Here is a 20,913-nt window from a genome sequence, read left to right as displayed (position 1 = left end):
GGTGATATCTCTTTATAGTTTTGATTTGCATTTCTCTAATAATTAGTGATGTTGAACGTATTTTCATGTACCTGTTCTCCATCTGTATATCTTCTTTGGAAAAACGTCTGCTCATGTAAATGTATTTTGATAGGGCTTTAATGTTTTTCAAAAAAAATTTAATTTTAATTTTGAATTTCAAAACAGAATGGTAATATAGGGCAAATATTCTTGTTTTCATAGTACAGACTGGGAAAACTGAGATTGAGAGAATTTGTCTCTGGCCCTCCAAAATTGCCACAGCAATTGAATGCAATGCTTCTAGTTCTAAATTGACACACTGCCTAATACAGTGCCTAATACATAGCAGGTGTTCACCTTTTTTTTTGTTTACATTAAAGAGAATTATTTTCAATGTTAAAAACTCAAGTGGTATGTTGAATCAAAATTAATAACATGAAGAACATAATTTAGTAACATTAATTGTGTAGCATGGTGAGACATAAAAATATTGACAATAAATTCAGATGGCCTGTGGCTTTTGATGACATGTGAAGGGATTCGTCCTGTTCTTGGAGCAAAATAGATAAGCAGCCAACAGATTACTGATTAATATCTATAATCAGAAGATCAAGAGTGGGCGAGCAGAAGTGGAGGTTACCCCTGCAATGGGAAGTTATGACCCTTTGCTCAGTTGCTGGATGTGAGCCAATTCTCAGACCCAGAAATCATGGATTGAACAGCAGTGATCTCCCTACTCCCTCTGCAAAAGAACCTATGGCCATTTATTTGGCAACTATTCACTGGGGAAAGGGGCACACTAGCCTTTTAGAGGACTCTGATGTAGCATCTGAGTCCACACGTAACTTTGAGACATAGCTTGTTTCTAATTGCTCCCTGTGGGTTAACAGTCATTTCACAAGTGGAAAGGTATAATCTTTAACTATCTCAAGATGCCATCAATCTAAAAAATGTCAACCTTTTGCACATTTAAGCTTCTGGAATTCAGGGTAAGGTGGTGGATATATTTTACTATACCCCATGACTAACAAAGCCCCCATAACTTTTGGAATTGAATAGAATTTTGAAATCATTGTAGTCTCTCTAACAATATTAACTTATATGAAGATTTCTTTTTTTTTTTGAGGAAGATTAGCCCTGAGCTAACATCCGTGCCCATCTTCCCCTACTTTATATGTGGGACACCTACCACAGCATGGCTTGCCAAGCGGTGCCAAGTCCACACCCAGGATCAGAACTGGCAAACCCCAGGCCACTGAAGTGGAACACACACACTTAACCGCTGTGCCACTGGGCTGCCCCATAAAGATTTTCTTTTTTAACTTAAGCAAATTGATTATTTCACTGCATATTTTATAGTATCCTTTAAAATATAATGAGATAACTTAAAAATATAGCACATTAAATCAAGAAGTTGTCATATACTGAGGGAAAGCAGACATTTTGAGTTTATCTCAAGCTGTCGTGAATATTATAGAGCCTTGAGATTGAAAACCTTGAAACAATACTATTTGGTGAGAGTTTGGAGGTAGCAACAATAAGAAAAACAACAAGACAATTCAGTGATTTTAAAGGCATCATCAAAGAATTAAGTCAATAGAGGAGGCATTAGGAGAACTGTTTCTTGTCCCAACTTTGCTATCATCCAGCTATGTGATCTGGGATATAAGAAATGTCATCTGTAAAGTGATTTGACTTGATCAATGTTGAGTGAATGATAGTATACACTATCAATGCGTTTTTATTCTGCACCAATCTTCCCTTTAATCCTGTACAGAAGTCTGAGTCACAAGGTCACAGGTGCCAAACCAATGAATAGAAACTGTACAGGTTTGACTTTTAAGTAACAATCCATAGGTAAAATTAAGATATCTGGGAGAATACTTCCTGGATGCGACAGACTGATTGCGTTCCCTAAAACTCATATGTTAAGTCCTAACTCTCAATGTGACGGTATTTGGAGGTGGGGCATTTGGGAGGGGATTAGGTCATGAGAGTGAATGGAATGAATGGAAATAGTGTTCTTTTAAAAGAGGTCCCAGAGAGCTCCCTTGTCCCTTCTGTCATGTGAAGTTATAGCCAGAAGGGGCCATCTACAAACCAGGAAGTGGGCTCTCACTAGACACTGAATCTGCTTTGACTTTGGACTTCCCAGCCTTCAGAACTGTGAAAAATAAGTTTCTGTTGTTTATAAGCTGCCAATCTGTGGTATTTGTTATGGCAGCCTGAACACTGTAAGTCATTGGATGAGTTGCTCACTGGAAGAGATTAAAATTCTGGGTTGAGTTTTAGATATGACAAAGAGAAGAAGTGAGAGCAGACCATAGTGAAGGAAGAGGCGCTGTGCTCTAACCCCTCAACCCCTGAGTGTTAGCATTCAAGTTTGGGATAATAAAACTGCCGGGTAAGTCTGGCTATCTGAGAGTTTGAAGGAGCTGTGCTCTCTAAATTCGTCTGTAAAACCAGGAAAACTGCAGCCTTGCAGGCATTCACTGTGCCATTATGGCATGAGAACAAGAGAAGATAGATGGTTATCAGAGTTGGACAAAGGATAATTACGCAGTCTAATTTGCCCAGGACAGTCCTGATTTACATCTGCTTTTCAATAGCATTTGTCTCAGACAACATGTCCCAGTTTCAGATGATAAATTAGATGATGACTCTAGCTGTAAGTGGCAAATAGGGTTTGAAGGAGCCCTATCAAGTTTCCCCCAGCACGAGATTGGGACAAGAATGTAGCTGTATTTTCCTGTGTCCCAGTCAATTTAAGGAGACACAACAGTTGAAAGAGGCATACATATGTGAACTGAATTTAATTTGGGACAGTTAGATGAATGGAGAGGTGCCTATGACCCTATAATAATTTACATTGCCTTAGATGCAAATGGTGGCATAGTAAACAATGATATCAAATATTATGACTTCTCTCCACTGATGTCACTACTGGCACTTTCAAATCCCTGGGTAAAAGGAGCTGTAGAAGGTTCTACACTGATTGATTATAACCTGAAATGTTTGAGATTGAAGAAGATTATGTTTTTGGGTATCACTTGGAATGAAAGTATGAAACTAAGTTCAGGTATCCTTAAAAGAAAAAGATATATGCAGATTGAGAAAAGTGTACTTACTGCAAATGTTTTTGAAGTTGTTCTCTGAGAAGTTCTACAGGTCTTCAGAGTGACGTCAGGGGCAAAAGGGTGTCTTGGGTGAAGAATCTGAGCTCACCACTTCTGCTTCAATCACTTTGATTCTGTTCCTACTTGTTAAAAACGTCTTAATTGAAGAAAAGATTTTGCTACTAAAATAATCACAGTGGAATCATCTTCATTCCTCTGTTTTTCTCACAGCCTATATGTGAGATGTATTACCCCTTCTATTTTCAGAAGTCTAGTCATTTCCTACTATCCCAACTATTAATCACCATGTTCAAAACCATTATCATTTCTCACCTGTATTATTGCAATAACCTCTCAACTGATTCCCTTTTGCTACCTTTATTACCTTATAGTCTATTCTCAGCAGAGCAGCTGGAATAATCCTTTTAAAAAGATAAGCAAAATCAGGTCACTTCTGTGCTCATGACTCTTCAATGGTATTCCATATCTCTTAGGCCCTACATGACCTGCCCATATGGTACCTCATTCCACGAGGCCCTACATGAGCTGCCCCCTCTACCTACTACTTCTCTGATCTCATCTCTTTCCCATCTTCTGTTGCTCTCTCTGTTCCAGCTGGCTTCTGTGCATCTTTGCTATGTGCACAAATATGCTAATTGTGCTTCCACTTGAGGATTTTTGCACTTCCTATTCACTGTGAATAGCCCACCTTTTCCCCAGAGCAGGCACTAAAAAATAATTTCAATGGTCAATAGACCAAATGATTTCTAAGAGCATTTTTATGACATTAGTTCTGTAATTATAGGAAATTCTTGCAGTGGAATACCTGAAATTGAACCAGATGCTCTCTCAAAACACTATAAAGGTGATGCACTCTGTCTCTGTTGCAGTGCTCCAGTGTCTATTTCCAAAATGTCTGTCTGTCTCCTGATAGGGGGATTTTGGACCATTGATGTCAATAAGTTAAAAAAAGCATACATTCAACTTCCAACAATTACAGGATAAGGATGCTGCTGCTATCTTAAACCATGTAGCAAAGAATTTAAAAATTACACTTGCTGTTAAAACTTACAAACCTTATAATTTTCACCATAATAAAGTCAAAGAATTCTTTCTTATGTTCATTATACCAAATCATTCCCATACTCTTCATTTATTTAGATATTACTTGTAACAATTACTTTCAAAATCATGCCCAAAACTCACCATCCAAAAATGTTAACCAGCCATACAGTAGTCCCCCCTTATCTGTGATATTGTTTCCCGCAGTTTCAGTTACCTGAGGTCAAGAGTGGGCCAAAAATATTAAATAGAAAATTCCAAAAATAAACAATTTATAAGTCTTGAATTGCATGCTATTCTGAGTAGCAAGATGAAATCTCACGCCATCTCTCTTTGTGCTGAAGAGGACGTGAAGCACCCCTTTGTCCAGTGTATCCATGCTGTCCCACCCATTAGTCACTTAGTAGCCCTCTCAATGATCAGATTGACTCTTGTGATATCACAGTGCTTGTGTTCAAGTAACCCTTATTTTATTTCATAATGGTCCCATAGTGCAAGAGCAGTGATGCTGGTGGTTCAGATATGCCAAAGAGAAGCTGTAAAATGCTTCCTTTAGGTGAAAAGGTGAGTTCTTGTCTTAATAAGGTAAAAAAAAATTGTATCCTGAGGTTGCTGAGATTGATGGTAACTTTTATTGCAATATATTGTTTTAATTGCTTTATTTTGTTATTAATTATTTTTGTTAATCTCTTACTGTACCTAATTTATAAATTAAACTTTACCATAGGTATGTATATATAGGAAAATATGTAGCATATATAGGGTCAGGTACTACCCACAGTTTCAGACATCCACTGAAAGTCTTGGAACATATCCCCAGTGGATAAGGAAGGACTATGGTATATTATTCTTGGAAATAGACACTTAAATGCAAACTTGTGAAGACCCCACTTCTAATGATCGAGTCAGTTAACTTTTTGAGGACCCAGTTAATTCCTTTTTCTTTGTAGTAGGAAGCCACGAAGGTGGCCCCCGATGGTTCTTACCCCGTGGTGTTCATACCTTTGTGTAATCCTATTCCTTGGACTGTGAGATGGACTTAAATTGACTAATTTCTGATGAATAGAGTATAAGGAGAAGTGATGAGTAGTCATTCTGAGATTAGGTTATAAAAAGTCTATGGCTTCTGTCTTGGGTGCTCTCCCTCACTCTCTATTGTATGGCTTGTTTTGGAGGAAGTCAGCTTTCATGTCCTGAAGTAGCCCTTTGGAGGATTCCACATGAGTGAGCTTGGAAGCAGATCTTCTGAACTCTGCCAACAGCTATGTGAGTGGGTTTTGACATAGATCTTCTGAGGATTAAGGGCCATATGAGTAGACTCAGAAGTGATCCTCCCCAGTTGACCCTTGAGATGACAGCAGCCCTCACTGCCACACTGCAGCTTTGTGAGAAATACTGAGGTCTAAACACCCAGCCAAGCTACTCTTGAATCTCTAACCCTTAGAAATTGAGATAATAAACATTTATCATATCATATAATGTCATAGTAATATCAAGGGAGATGCTCCCTAAGGATTACATTATTGATTACTATAAAGTTCTTTCCTCTGTCTCTTAAATCCTTCCCTGCTTTCCTAGGTAAAATGAGGCTAGGCTGTAAGAATTGTCATTCTCACCAGTCAGAGAGTAAAAATAGTGAAATTGAGAATAAATGTGACTTTGCACCGTGATAAATCCGTTAAATGGCCAATTTGGCATATAAAATACCTTTAATGTACATTAATTTTGTCCTAAAACTCTAGTTTTTTAAAAAGTAAATTTCCTAAATCATTTGCCCAACTTTAGTCTAAAGTGATAAAATTAAGCCAACCAAGCCAGAGTGACTGCTCTAACCTCTGGCATAAGAAAAGTCACCTAGAGGAGCCTAGTTCTGTTCAGATCCGGGCTGCCTCAAAAGGACAGCAGTAGATGGGCTGGTCAGAAGGCAGCAGCTTTGATCTTCATGACTCCTGTCCTTACATTCCAAGATTATACCAATGCCCTTTGAAATAACATTTTGATCCTTCTGGTCCATCCACACTGCTACAGTTTTAATTGGTCAAAGTCCAGTGATATCAATCCGTCACTCATAGCCTTGCTATATTATGGCTCTGGTACCAGGAACCTCTAGCACCACTGACCCTTTTATTTGTATAAAAGGAGAAACCTTTCAACATTATTTATATAACTAGCACCTCCATGGCTCAAAGCAGCAACCTGCAGCCTCATCTTTCTTCCAATCTTTCACAGCCTTTATGTGTGCATAGGCGCTTCAGTATTTTTACCTCTACCTCTTTCTCATAGCTAAACTTCAATGTGCATTTATATAGAGAGATACATGCAGAAAAATATATATGATCGTACACACATACACACAAATATAAGATTTTTTCCTTTTTTTCAACTAAAAGCAGTGTAATAATTATGTAACAGTTAATAAAATAAGTAAAATAATAATTACAATAATTTTACTATATAACAGATGACATCTTATATTAAAATGTACATAAGAAGTACCTTAGCTATAGACTAAAATTAATCAATTTGTTTTTGTGTCTCCATTAAAATAGGTAACAGAAAGCTGTCTGTTCACACACACACACACACACACACACACACTTTTCTCTCCTTAGAGAACATTTAGCAGCAGCTGGCTGCTATTTTTTCAGGTATTTTCACAAGCAAATTATCTTTAGAGTTTTCTAATAACAGTCCCCAAGTTCATTTCGTGGATTATTTTTAGTTAGGTGTTGACACATTGTATACTAGAAATTCTCAGGTTATGTATGTTAGGAAAATACTGGGCTAAATGAGATGAATTTTGTCACCTATGGAAATTGTAGATTTTAATATGCTTATATGCATTATGGATATGCATTGGGGACTACAGGATGCAGCATTCCTCAAAAGAACTGATAAAGAATTATTTTTTTTAGATAATGAAGCTTTTTTGGGAAAGAAAGAAGAAAGAAAGGAAAGAAGGAAGGAGGGAAGAAACAAGGAAGAAAGAGACAAATTGGGGGACACATATTACTTTTCCAATGGGTTAAAAGAAGTTAAAAAATGAGTTAATTCTCTGGTTGGAATCTATGTAGCATGTTATTGTGCTTTTACATATATTACAACTATCGTATCATAAGTGGCCCTATAGACAGCTGTTAATGAGGGAGAGAGAGACACTGAGAGTGGTTGGATGGAGCGTTTAGGAGAACTAGAAAACCACTAGAGAAGATGTTTAGCTTGATGAGAGGCATCTTTTAACTGTCAAGCAAGGAGGTCAGACCTAGGTGAGGCGCTTAAATGAGTATCCATTCATTGGCAGCGTTAAGATGGGAGCAAGGTGGTCCGAACACACAACACATTTCCCCTATTGAGCCATTTCACTTAGCTCCTTCTAAATAATAGTGTCATTTTTGTCTTACAAAAATGAGACATTGGTCTATTAGAATACTTTCTTATATAAAAATATTACCATATAAAAATCCACTTGCTGACATAAGATTCCTTGATGAATTGGTTCTTATGGGCAAATATCATTAGGTACACAAAATGTGATTAGTAAATAGTTGTTTAACAAAAATGACCAGAATCCTGGGAGTGTCCCTATATTCTTTCTCTATTGATCCTAGCACTCAAATATTTCTCCACTCTTAGCACCGTCTCCATCAGCCAATTTCATACAGTCCTTATTTCCCTGCCAGACTGTTGCCTGTATCTTATCTTCCTGCGTGGAGATTCATCCTTCTAGAATCCATTTTTTACCTTATCAATAGATTTTTTTTCTAAAATAAAATCTGATTTTGTTGTTCCAAAGCTTATCTGCAATGCCTCTCTGTTACCTACAGGGAAAAGTCCAAGCTATTACACTGTCTGTGTTACTGTAATACTGCAGTTATTTCATGCCTTTATGCTTTTATCTCTGCTCTTCCCTCACCCAAAACGACCTCTCCAGTTCTGTCTATTTGACATGTTCCTAGAACTACTTAAAAAAAAAAATCAAGATTTCTAGAAACATAATGGGGAAAAGCTCTTTAAAATGTACTTTTAGGGGCCAGCCCTGTGGCCGAGTGGTTAAATTCATGCGCTCCACTTCGGCGGCCCAGCTTTTCGCTGGTTTGAATCCTGGGCGTGGACGTGGCACCGCTCGTCAGGCCACTCTGAGGCGGCATCCCACATCTAGAAGGACCCACAACTAAAATATACAATTATATACTGGGGGGATTTGGGGAGAAAAAAGCAGGAAAAAAAAAAAAGATTGGCAATGGTTGTTAGCTCAGGTGAAAAAAAAAGAAAAAAAATGTACTTTTAACTTTTTTTAACAGGCTTGTTTTTAACATGAACCTTTATTTAAATTCTTAAAGACATCTTCACTTTCTTTTTTGTTCTTTGGGAGAAGCTTTAAATCATCTCCATAAACTTAGATTACAAATAGTCCCCACGCATCTAGGAAATAAAGTGAAAATATTGTTAAACACTTCTCCCACCTCAGAGACATGGAAGAGAGAGAAGACAGCACGGACTACAAGTGATCAGTGAAGACATGAAATGTGAACTACCTAGTTAAGTAGTTCTTAATAATAATTATGACTAACACAGTATGTTACCAATTGATATTTTATTGTGCTATAAATCTTGCAACACTTTCCTGCATAAATATTAAAGTGTGCAATTTAAACTAATGAATTAGAAAGGCTTTCCAAATTTGAAGCTCCACAAAGCAATTACCTTCATCAATCAGAAGAAAACAAAAACCAAAAAATAAACAAACCATGACTTTCATAGTTGAGGGAGCTCCTCCTGACACCTCATATCCCTATTCAGTTAGCACAACATACATCCATTTTTTTTCCTGAGTGGATTAAAATATACGTGCACATAGTATTCTTGAATAAATTAGTCAAGAGGAGGGATAGTGGCACATAAAGACAGATTATTTGATGTTGTAAGAATGTCAGTCACCTGGTCAAAGACTACATAATATTCAGTGAATGATAATCCTCAACTCCACCAGTCAAAAGGTATATTCGATCTATAGGAAATGGCCACGTTTATGATTTTCTTGTGCAGACAGGAGCATTGGTTTTCATTTTGAAATCTTTGCTTGGCCTGTGGCGTCTCTCATGGCTACATTTCCATGTACTTCCCCTGAAAATTACAGTGAAACAATAGGTGCTGTTTGTACATGTATTAAAAAATTTGAGCTCCTTTTGAGGGGAACTGCCATATTCCAGTAATTCGCCAAAAATGGCTAAAACAAAGGGAAAGTGGAGAGGCATCTGCTATTCGTTCTCTAGGCCTTTTAGAAAAACGTGGAGTTGTTCCTTTGACCACATACATGTGAGTCTACAAGAAGGTGATATTGTAGACATCGAACGAACGGATCCTGTTCAAAAAGGAATGCCCCACAAATATTACCATTGCAAAACTGGTAGAATCTACCATGCTGCCCAGCTTTCTCTTGGCATTGTTGTAAACAAACAAGTTAAGGATAAGATTCTAGCCAAGAGAATTAATGTGTGTATTGAGCATATATGCCCTAACAGCCACGGAGCTTCCTGAAACTCATGAAGAAAAATGATCAGAAAGGAAGGAAGCCAAGGAGAAAGGTGCCTGGGTTCAGTGGAAGCATCAGCCTACTCTACCCAGAGAAGCAGACTTTGTGGGAACCACTAGAAAACAGCCTGAGCTGCTGGACCTATTCTCCATGAATTCATGGGAAAATGGGTATTAAAAACAACAAAGAAAGAATAAACAAACACTTCTGGATTGTAAAGGTTAGACCTTTGTTTTTTCTCTTAATTGAATAGAAATTTGGCATTCCCTCCTCCAAAGAACGATTTCAAGCAAACTTTGTGTCCTAATTCATTAGGTAATGTCTTTACTATTAAAATTTAGTATTTTTCTTACTGAAAAAGAATGTTTGAGCTAATCTCTGGTCTGCATGGAACACTATGATTCAAACATTCTGCTGTATTTCTGCTAAACAAGCCACCATGAAAACAGAGTGTGTTGAATGGGGCAGACACAGCTTTCTTGAAATCATTTTGCTCTTCCATATTAATAGAAAACCTCTCTTGTTTGTCAGATCTGTTTCTTTCTTTTTCTCATTAATTTTTATTAACATCCATTTTCCTCACAGATCTCTTTCTTCCCGATTTTTCGTTAGATTAGGTCAGCTTCAGTCCTATATTATTTACCCACTCCTGGAGGTGAGGAAAGATAAGCACACATAATTGGAGAAATTAAAAGGATAAACTGAAGAGCTAGGCACAGAGCTAAAGAGCCGAGAGGTATAATGGGGACCGAATTACAGAGATACAGCTAAATGTTTTTCCTTTTGAAGGAAACAAAATTCAGTTCACCAGTTACTAACTTGTTCTTCCTTCTGCCTGGTACACTCTTCTATATCAATGCTTGCTTAGTTCTTTCTCATAATTTAGGATTCCAGTCATATATCACTTCCTTTGAGAGGCTTTTCTTAATCTCCCAATATAAAATACTGTCCCCTCATCACTCATATCATGTCACCATGTTTTAATTTCTGTAGGTCACCTGTGACTATCTGAATATATTTTATTTCATCACATTAGTTGTCTCTGTCAAATAGGAAGTAACCTCCATGTGGACGAAGTTCTTGTTTTTCTTTGAACTCTATATCCCTAGTACTAAAGAAAAGATGTATTAAAAAAATCTATAAAGGTAATTCTTTCTTTTCATAGAAAGTGATAATTTAATTAGAGAGTGGAATAACTAGAAAAAAAGTGAATAGTAAAATGCAGCTTGTGGATGATAAGTTCAAGTTCAAGGATGAGAGAAATCAATATGGCTAAAAACATGTGGGGAAGACTTCATAAAGGACGTGAGCTTTAAAATGGCCTTGGAAGAACAGGCAAAGAGAAGAAAAGGCATTCCTAGGGAGGGGAACAGCATGCACAGAGACATCAGCGTAAAAATTAGCCTTAAATGCTATTAAATGCTTTATTTCACACCAGCCGCTTTTAATTTCTTTCATGCAAGAGTGCCATTTGAAATTACCCTCCTGAATTTTTTATAAATATGAGCCAGCTATTTAACACCATGGCTTCCTGAAGGAAATGGATGTAAAGGCATCGCTTATCTCTGTGCTCAAGTGTAGTGCTCATAAGCCTATGTTCAATGAAGTACTGTCTTTCTGACAAGACTGATGAGGTGGTAACATTGTGAGCAGCAACTGCAGACTGTGCGGGCTATGGCTTTCAGAGCAGGGATTTGTCAGGCTAGTCTGGATTTCATTTGGGAAACCTTAAGCACATTTTCATGAGGATGCCTATATGGCTGGCATAATCGAGTCTTACTTTTGCCATAGGTCAGCATATACACATTGCCTTCTCTCCCCTTTTGATTTAGAAGCCGACTGTCAATTCATCACTCTCTCCATGTGATAAAAATCTGCCCTAAGGATCATTTTATTCCATGGGGTATTTAGTTAGTGGAAGGGAGCAGTTAAATATGAAATGTTTTAATATTGGGGAGGGAGGAAGTGGCACAACTGAATTTTTTCTTGTGACTACCTTTGATATTGTCTGGTGTGTTTGTGACTTTGTGTGTGTGTGTTTTTGTGTGCTTTCTTGCTCCTTTTTCCCCTTTTCTTTTATTGCCATATTGGCAGGAACCTGTGCCCTTCTGTACTGCAACACGTTGATGTAGAAAGTGATCCATTTTGAAACGGCTGTTTTAAAGAATAATTGACTGACATTAGGAAAGGAAAAGGTAATACAGATAGTAAATGAATAGAGACCTGAGAGTTACAAAAATTAAAAATATTGAGATATGTGATGACAAGAAGTCTTTGATTTAAAAAACAATAAGGCAAACCTTAATTGGAGGCGTCATTTTCTCGATTTCTACTAAGGTTGTATCTACAACCAAAGACTACAGCTGACATACAGAAGCTGAGGGCACCATTTACACACAGAATAGATAATCTTACCTAATAGATAATCTTACTTTTGGAAGTTTCTATAGTTACGAATGACACTTGTTATGGTCATTAGGGATTTCTTTAAAAATTCTGTAAAACACTGGTATGAAAAGTATGATGATGTACCAGATATTGGATTAACAGTTACTTAAATTTTTTCCCAATGTGTATATAATATTATATATGCTTAGATACATGTTATTGTGGCATATTTCTATAAATGTAACATGGAGATTCTAAAAGCAGCTATTATCCAATATAAAAGTTTACTTTTTATGATGTAGATTAGATGACTTATTAGAAAAAATAGAAATAAATGAAATTTTAAGCAATATCTCAAACTTTTCAGAGATATTTTCTTTTAAAAGGGAACAGAGTAAAAAAAGATAACTTAAGCAATAATATTTTGGGTTTGCATTAGACATAAATGATGAAGCAGGATAAAACAAATAACCAACTTAATGCTCTTGGTTTAATAAGCTCATAACTTGAAAGTCTGTCAATATTGCATTCAAAATGTATTGCATCATTTTGGGTGAACAGTTAAAGAAATTATGGAACAATTACTTCATTGTAAAATTTTAAAAATTCAGCCATAAATGATCCATATTTACTTTGAAATGTTATGTAATTATTTCAAACCCACTAGATTGATAAAAGATAGAAAATAGAAATGCTAAAATGACTTATAGCATTCAGACAGAAACACAGCATATCTTCCAAACTGTGATAAAAGACTTACAGGCTAAATTATAGAATCGTACTTAATTGTCTATTTATTTATTTATTCAATTCTTTATTTGTTTACAATTTTGTTGTGCCTGTTAACAGACTGTTCAGTTAACTGATTGAATTAATTGGTTTATTTAGTTTAAGTTAAGAATTTCCCAATTGCACCAGATTGGATTTGAACCAAAATTTTCCACATCTTACTTTATAAAAGAGGTCATATAGAGGAAATTGTATTGCCTAATAGGGTTAAGTGGGTAGTTACAGCTTGGGCTCATCTAAATCATAATTGTAAAATAAATTACATTTTTTTGTGATACCAGTTTCACTTTCTGAATGTGTTTTTCCCTTTTGTCCATATTGCCTTTATTTACTGATGCACTTGCATCCTCAAATTCACCTATTCTACTGTTTTTTAGTCACTTTATACTAGGCAAATGTTTTACTTATTAACAATTTCTGTAATTTTGAACGCAACGTTTTTCCCTATTTAGAGAAAGTCAAGTTTTAAGCAGCTAGTGGGTATAGAATTTGGGGAGCTAGAGTGTGGCATTTGTGGAGTGTCTATTTCACAGGGGACAATATGAAAGGAAAAATAGAAAACTAACATCTATTAAACACTATTATTAATCCTATTATAATGTGGCAGTTACCCTGCACATACATTTATGTATTTTATCTTATTTAAGGCTCAAAATAATCCCATAAGCTGGAAATTACTGTCGTCATATTACAAGTAATATTAGTTTTTGGTAATGAGACCTAAAAATTACTTCTCTGAGATGGCTGACAAGTATCTGATTACCCATTATAAAAGATTCGGGTTCCATTAACTCAGGGCTCCTCTACTGTAACACAGCCTACCCTGTAAATAGGTGTCCTAAGATCCCCTTCCTGTTGACCTATGGGAATTGGCAATTGGGGAATTGGCACAAGAATGCTAATACTCTAGCTGTTGCTATTGTTGTGAATAATAAACTGTGCTTCAACTCTGATCCAGGAGTCTCAAGTCTTCCACCAGCACTCATGAAACTGTGGAAAGCTAACTTGTTAGGTTCCAAGTAGAGTAAAATCTTAATTGTTTACAGTTCTCGACAATGATGTCATGATTTAATTGGTAGTTTTATTTTCTTAGTGGTACCTGAATGAATGGCATATTTAAAAATTAATGGTTTACTCAATTCAATGACATGTGGGATCTGAGTATATATATTACTGAATTTACAAAGTGTAAAATCAATGGCATCCATACTTTTTTTTTAAAGGATCTTGCCAAAGCTTCAAGTTCTTATAGCACAGAGCTGACCAGAATATGATATAATCCCAATAGTTTTACTTAAAAATTAGAGTTATAGAGAAGCCTCCTTTTAGCTTTAATCATGATGTCTACTTAATTGTTAATTAGAACTCAGTTTTGTAAAGATTTGATACTGACCCACCTAATCAACTCATACTTTTATTCTCATTTTCTATTCCCACCTTATAAATAGTCTCCTGGGAAACTTCCTTAGAGGAGGTTTGTTTGACAAGTCTGGTTTCAGGAAGTTTTGGCTGCAACACCATCTTCCTTTTACCTTTCTTTCATGAAATCAGCAAGCCAACTTATTACTTTAGAATGAGGAATAACTGAAAAGGCCAAGACACTTCTATTTATAGTTACGTATTTTCACTCCATAGACAAACAACATGGGAAGACAAACTATCATTACAAGATTTTGTGGTAGGCACAGAATTAGAGTAAACATTATTAATGTCATACTCTTGCTTACTAGCATCTGATTGAAAAAAAAAAGCGACAAGAAAACACTGATATCCCTGCTCTAGGACATGGCCCAGTGTATCATTTACCTTGTTGGTTTAAGCCTATCTCAATGGTTTCATTCTTCAGGATAATTGCTTTAGCTTTGTTCATAAGAAAAAATTTTCACTGTTGAGATACGAAAGGAAGTACACTGAGGATTTCAGAAAAAGAAATGTATTTCTGGTGGGCGTTGTTTTGAATAGACATTTAAAGATGGCTGGATGTGGTAGCTTATCTTCAATGATATGTAGAACTAGCTTGTTGACAAGGCCAAAAGTCTGAAAGAGAGCGAGATGGCAAGATGAAATCTCCAAAACCACCAGACTCCAATTTTGTCACTCTGTACTCAGAAGATAACTTTCCTGAGCTCACGTTTTATATATCTTTTTTTTTGCCTTCCTAGCAGGAGTTGAGGGCAATAGTGTGTCTGGGTAGGTTTGAGCAGAAGACAGCACTACATGGGGTGTCACGTTTCTTATCACAGCCCTTCTCATTAATTTTCAGCATAGTTTAATTCTTCCCTAGTGAGAGGAGAGAAATCGGTTTTCTTAATTCATGTATAATCACTGGTCTTTTTTTCTTTTCTTCTGACAGCAGGTATAGAATTCTTTTAATATGTGAGATCACGATTTAGTGTTCTTTTCCTTCAATGTCCTCATGAAGGACAGGGAAACAGTATTCAACGGAAATGAAAATACACCAGTCTTTGATATAAGAAATTTTTAACTGCCACAAATGAATACTCCATGTGTTATATTTCTATATATGTAATTAGCCACTATACTCTCTTATTATTTATAGCCTTTAGACCACTATTTCTCTAAACAAAACTATGGCTTCATGTGTTAGTTACTCTGTTTTACATAATTTCTGTTAGTTCTTATAAATTTTATCATACTTCTTTACTTTTAATAAAATTATTATTACATTTATTTTATGGTAGTTGAGAGTTTCAATACATCAGATATTGAAACTCATATTTTTCAGACCACTGCTCTTAATTGACTTATTATCTGATCGGGTTTTTTATGTTTTGCACTTTAATATTTGCTCATTTAGAATCAGAGAAGCACTTACATGTAAAAAAATAATCTTCCCATTCCAGCCATGCTAGGTGCATTGTTCTATAGGGAATAATTCTCTTTCATAATCACAAAAGTGCTTCCAATGGTAGTTTTGTACTATTTCTTTTGAAAGGGTCTTTTGAAACATAATATTTTCATGACCACATATAATTTCCTGGAGCCTTTTCATAAAAGGCTAACTGCTAGCTTTTATCTCACTCACTTAATGCAGTTTTTCGCATTTATATCACAGGTTTTAATTTCAGCAACTTTATTTTTAAATTTCAAGTAGTAGTAGTATTCTAAGTAACTTCCCAGCCATTGATCGGCTGTTCTAAGTAACACCTCATTCTCCGTCATGATCCCCTGTGTTACTTTCTTTCACAATTACTGCAGTTACAAATGCAAAAGGGGTCAAGGTGAGATCACAGCAATCACTTTGAGTATGAATGAATAGGGACCTCTGCAAGGTAGAGCCAACTCTTGGGATTTGGGTATGGCAACAAATACGGGGACCTGTTCATTTCAAGGATGCCCACCAGATGAGAGCCAGAATATGTTAAATATTGGAGATCAGTGTTTGGGAAGGCAAGACTCAAATAGACTTGGAAATATGTTCGAACTGAATTCTAGATCAAAGAAGCTGTCACAGTTATTATTTAACATGGTCTGTAAAGTCCTGCCAATGTAATAAGATTGTACACAATAAGTGGTTAAAAAAAGGGAGAAAAAGCCATCATTTACTAATGATACAGCTATTATATTTGTTTGAAATTGCATCTCAGCTGACAGTCCTAAAAAACAATGGCTTATACAAAACAAAAATTTATTATTAGTATTTTTTCCACACAGTACTGTATGAGTTTCCTGATATCAGAAGAGAATGAGGCTCCTTTTAGTTTTCTCCATTTTCCTTAGGACATTATTGTTTTCAAGATAGCTACTGGACTGCAATTATCCTTATCCACCCTGGGCAAGAAGGATCAGGACAAAGATGATAAAGAAAAAAATATCATATCTAAGTGAGTCTGTCCTGCTATTTAATTATTCTTCCTGGAAAGTCCATCTAAGAATTTGCACTTATACAGACTATGTCCCCTGATCATCTCTTCTCTCCCAGTGAGGCTGTGAGAGTTTTTAAAGCTGCACTGATGCATCAAATAAACTTAGGAATCTCTTAGTGAGGGAGATGGGGAGGCCCACTAGGTAGAACAAAAGAAGTCTCTGCCACAATTAAACATTAGAAAACAAAAGAGAAGCAACTGCACAGTCTTAGAAATAATGAGAACACTTAATATTTGATTATATCTAAGACAGACACAAAATCCAAATGCATTTTTGTATGCCAGCTATCTCAGAAGTTGAAATGTGGAAACAATAACAAGCACTACTAAGAATCAACCATGAATACTTAGAAATGACTCTAAAAATAGATGTGTGGTATTTATTTGAAGTTCTTCACACAACTCTTTTGAGAAACATAAAGAAAGATTTTAATAATTGAAGACAGATTGGATAAAAAATAGGTTTTTAAAAAATCAATTATTCCCAAATTAATTTATTGGTTTAGTGTCAAGCCAATGAAATGTGAATGTTTTTTCTCCTCCTCAACTTGATTCTCAAAATTATCGGGACAAATAATGAGGACAAAATATTAAGATGTTTTTAAACTGTGACAAGGATAGATTTGTCCTACCAGATATAAAAACACGTTACCATGATACAAAAACAAAATAATGCAATTATGACAATACCATAGTGCTGAGAAAGGATAAGAAGTCAGATCAATAGAAAAGAACAAGTTATCACAAAACAAAATATGTAAGTATATTGTATTTATCATATACTTAGTATATAATAAAAACATCATGATGAACTACTAGGAATGATGTAAAATTTACAACAAATATTTGGGAAAGTGGTTTTAAAAACAAATAATCAAAGTAGAACATTGTCATATTCAAAACACCGAAATTCCAGATGAAAAGTATTAAAAGTAAAATACATAAACAAACAAACAATAAGCCAATGAATTAAAAACTCTAGAAAATTGTGGTAAATAGTGAGTCTCAAATCAAAAAGAGCTTTTTGAGGGACTGGCCTGGTGGCATAGTGTTAAGTTTGGCACCATCTGCTTCGGTGGCCCAGGTTTGCAGGTTCAGATCCCAGATGCGGACCTACACCACTCATCAAGCCATGCTGTGGTGCCATCCCATATATAAAATAGAGAAAGATTGGCACAGATGTTAGCTCTGGGCTCACCTTCCTGGAGCAAAAATAGGAAGATTGGCAAGAGATTTTAGCTCAGGGCCGAACTTCCTCATGAAAAATGAGAGGCTTTTTGAGCCTTCCAGCTGAAAATTATATCACAAGGAAAAGACATAAATTTGCCAGATTAAAATTTTAAAACTTTTTGATGTTAAAATACCACAGAAAATACTTGAACATTCAGCAACATATTCAAAATAAATGTGGCAAAGAAAGAGGGCATAGAGACGTGACTGAAGACAGTGACAGGGCAATGGAGTACAAGTTACAGAAATCATTAACTGGGAAGTATTTTATTTTGTTGCTAGTATAGTATAAGCACTAGGATTTGCAGAAAAACCTAAATTCCAATTTATATAGGACTTATAATTGGTAGGTTTTTACACTATATTCATAGGTTTTCTCAAGATGGGCACATCTATTCCACGTGCATAATTTCATCATCATGGATTATATTAAATCATGGCTTAAATAATAAGTTCTGACAGTTCAATCCAGTAGTCTTCGTCCTGAAGTGCCCATAAAACACAAGGTATAGAAACTTGTTCATCTACTCTATAACCTCTCAAGTTTTGTTACTTTCTTCCCGATAGTGTATTTCAGCTTAATGTACTTTCCTGCTTTGCAACTATCCAAGAGATTTCTACAGTTCTCATGTTTCTATTTGTTCTTAAAGTACCTGTGTGAATATATTTTATTTCAACAACTATAAAATGTCTTTTAGCTACTTAAAAATCATTACATTTTGGAAAAGAAAACCTCCTTTAAGTCAAATTGAACATGCATGAATCTTTAAAAGGTCTGACCTTACTTAAACAAATGTTACCTTAACAGAGCAATTGATCTCAAGGAGGATCAAGTATAATAAAAATCACCAACTCCAAAGGAGAAGTCTTGTCTTTGGAAATTAACATAAAATGATTTCCTTGAATTCTCATAATATGTATGCTCTTAGAAAAGTGAAATGCCTTTACCACAGAGAAGATACAGAAATGCATATGATTAGGTAATAATTAGTTTCTTACTCTTTAACTTCATTATTATTACTCATGGAATAAATAGACCTTACATGCCAGTGGCAAAAATTTTGATTTGCCTTATTATCTTCCTTGTTGGAAGTACAGCTGAGCCATGTCCACACAATTTAAATGAAAATTAAAAGTTCATTTCGATCTGTGTAGATATTTGTAATTAATCAAATGCTTAGAATTAAGAAAACAGATCTTCACTTAACTGAGTGTTCACATATTACACAAAATTTAAACAGCAATTAAATGGTTAAACCTGCATTTTCTTCTTCCATATTTCTAGCTTAAACAAAGTTTTACGCAAATATTTCAAACAATAGATATTTTAATAGGTATTAAAATTTTTTTGTCCTTTTAAAAATACAGCTTGTTCATAATAAAATGTTTTTCTTTAAGGGAGGATAGTGGTGTATATAATTACTCACTGTGATAATGCGTAGAGTATCAGAGCTATATAATAATGAATTTGAAATGATTAAATAAAAACCCTTCCTGAGTTTCTGTAGCGTGAAGACTAAGGGGGAAGGCAATTTTAAGGATCTTCCAAGAGAAATATCATGATGCTGCTGTTTCTGTCCAATATGGATATGTTTTCTGTTTTCTGCTTGGCCCTTGTGTCAGTTTGCTAGGGCTGCCATAGCAAAGTACCACAGACTACATGACTTAGACAATGGAAATTTATTTTCTCGCAGTTTTGGAGGGTAGAAGTCCGAGATCAAAGTGTCAGCAGATTTGATTTATTCTGAGGCCTCTCTCCTTGGCTTGCAGATGGCCGTCTTCTCCCTGTGTCTTCACATGGTTTTTCCCTTGTGCCTGTCTGTGTCCTAACTTCCTCTTCTTATAAAGACACCAGTTATAATGGATTGGGGCCCACCCCAATGACCTCATTGAACTTTAATTACCTTTTTAAAACCTCTATTTCCAAATACAGTCATATTCTGAGGAGCTAGGGGTTAAATCCTCAACATATGAATTTTTAGGGAACACAATTCAGCCTCTAACAGACCTCAAGCAAGAAATGAATCTTTTTGCCAAAGGATTTTAAACATCTCTATCATCATCACAGTAGGCAAAACTGTAATGATAATGAGAATGCTGACTAGGGAAGAAAGACTATGCCTTGCAGTCAACAGAATCAGAAAGCTTAGGTTAAAGAATGCAACAGTACCTAGTCATTCTTTTCAATTAAGGAAGCTGGCAGTCACCATTTTGGGTAACATATTGGAAGGAAAGAAATGGATATGACTAGTTCTACCAACTTTAACTGTGAGTGCTCTTATATTTAGTTATTTGTCTAGGTACCAGCATTCCTGAATTGTCCCGGAAGACCAAGAATAGAATGTCAAGTGGCAAGCGCTCTGGCATTCCAAAGTGAGGTGCTAGACGCTTATACTAGACACACAAATGAACAGGCCAAAACTCAATTTTGCCATCCTTGGTTCAATATCTACCTCAGCCTCAAAGGTTGTGCTTGGGTATTAGAGGGAAGATGTCTTAGTAGGGGCTTGTTCTTGTTTAAAAAGGGTAGGGGAGACTGTGCTTTATCTCGCTTCAAGTCAAGTGTAAGCGTTTTGATTTATGGTGCCTGCAGTTTGGGAGCATAGTGGACTGGTATCAGACGCATATCTGAACACCTTCTCCACTCACATTCTCATCTCAAAAAACTTTCGAGGCAAGAGGCTGGCCGAAATGGCGTTTGGCAGCAAGAGTACTACATTGGAAAAGTGACGGGACTCTCATTCCCAGTGGCACTACCCAAAAGCATAAGACATCTCTAGTAATGAGAGAGAATCCAGAGAACCATAACACTACTCCGTGAAAGAAAGATAGCTTTAAATACTTCCCTGGTCCGGAATGTACCATGACCCTCATGATAGTACTAGTCATATAAGACCTTCCTATTAGC

The 20,913-nt window shown here is 35.9% G+C and overlaps 1 pseudogene; it reads left to right on the top strand.

Moving 5' to 3' along the window:
* Positions 1–9,401: 9,401 nt before the first annotated feature.
* LOC106847180 (large ribosomal subunit protein eL21-like) lies at positions 9,402–9,908 on the top strand (annotated as a pseudogene).
* The last annotated feature ends 11,005 nt before the right edge of the window (positions 9,909–20,913 follow it).

Source organism: Equus asinus, chromosome 3 (assembly GCF_041296235.1).
Source record: "Equus asinus isolate D_3611 breed Donkey chromosome 3, EquAss-T2T_v2, whole genome shotgun sequence".
Taxonomy (NCBI): domain Eukaryota; kingdom Metazoa; phylum Chordata; class Mammalia; order Perissodactyla; family Equidae; genus Equus; species Equus asinus.
This window is presented reverse-complemented; position numbering and strand designations above follow the sequence as displayed.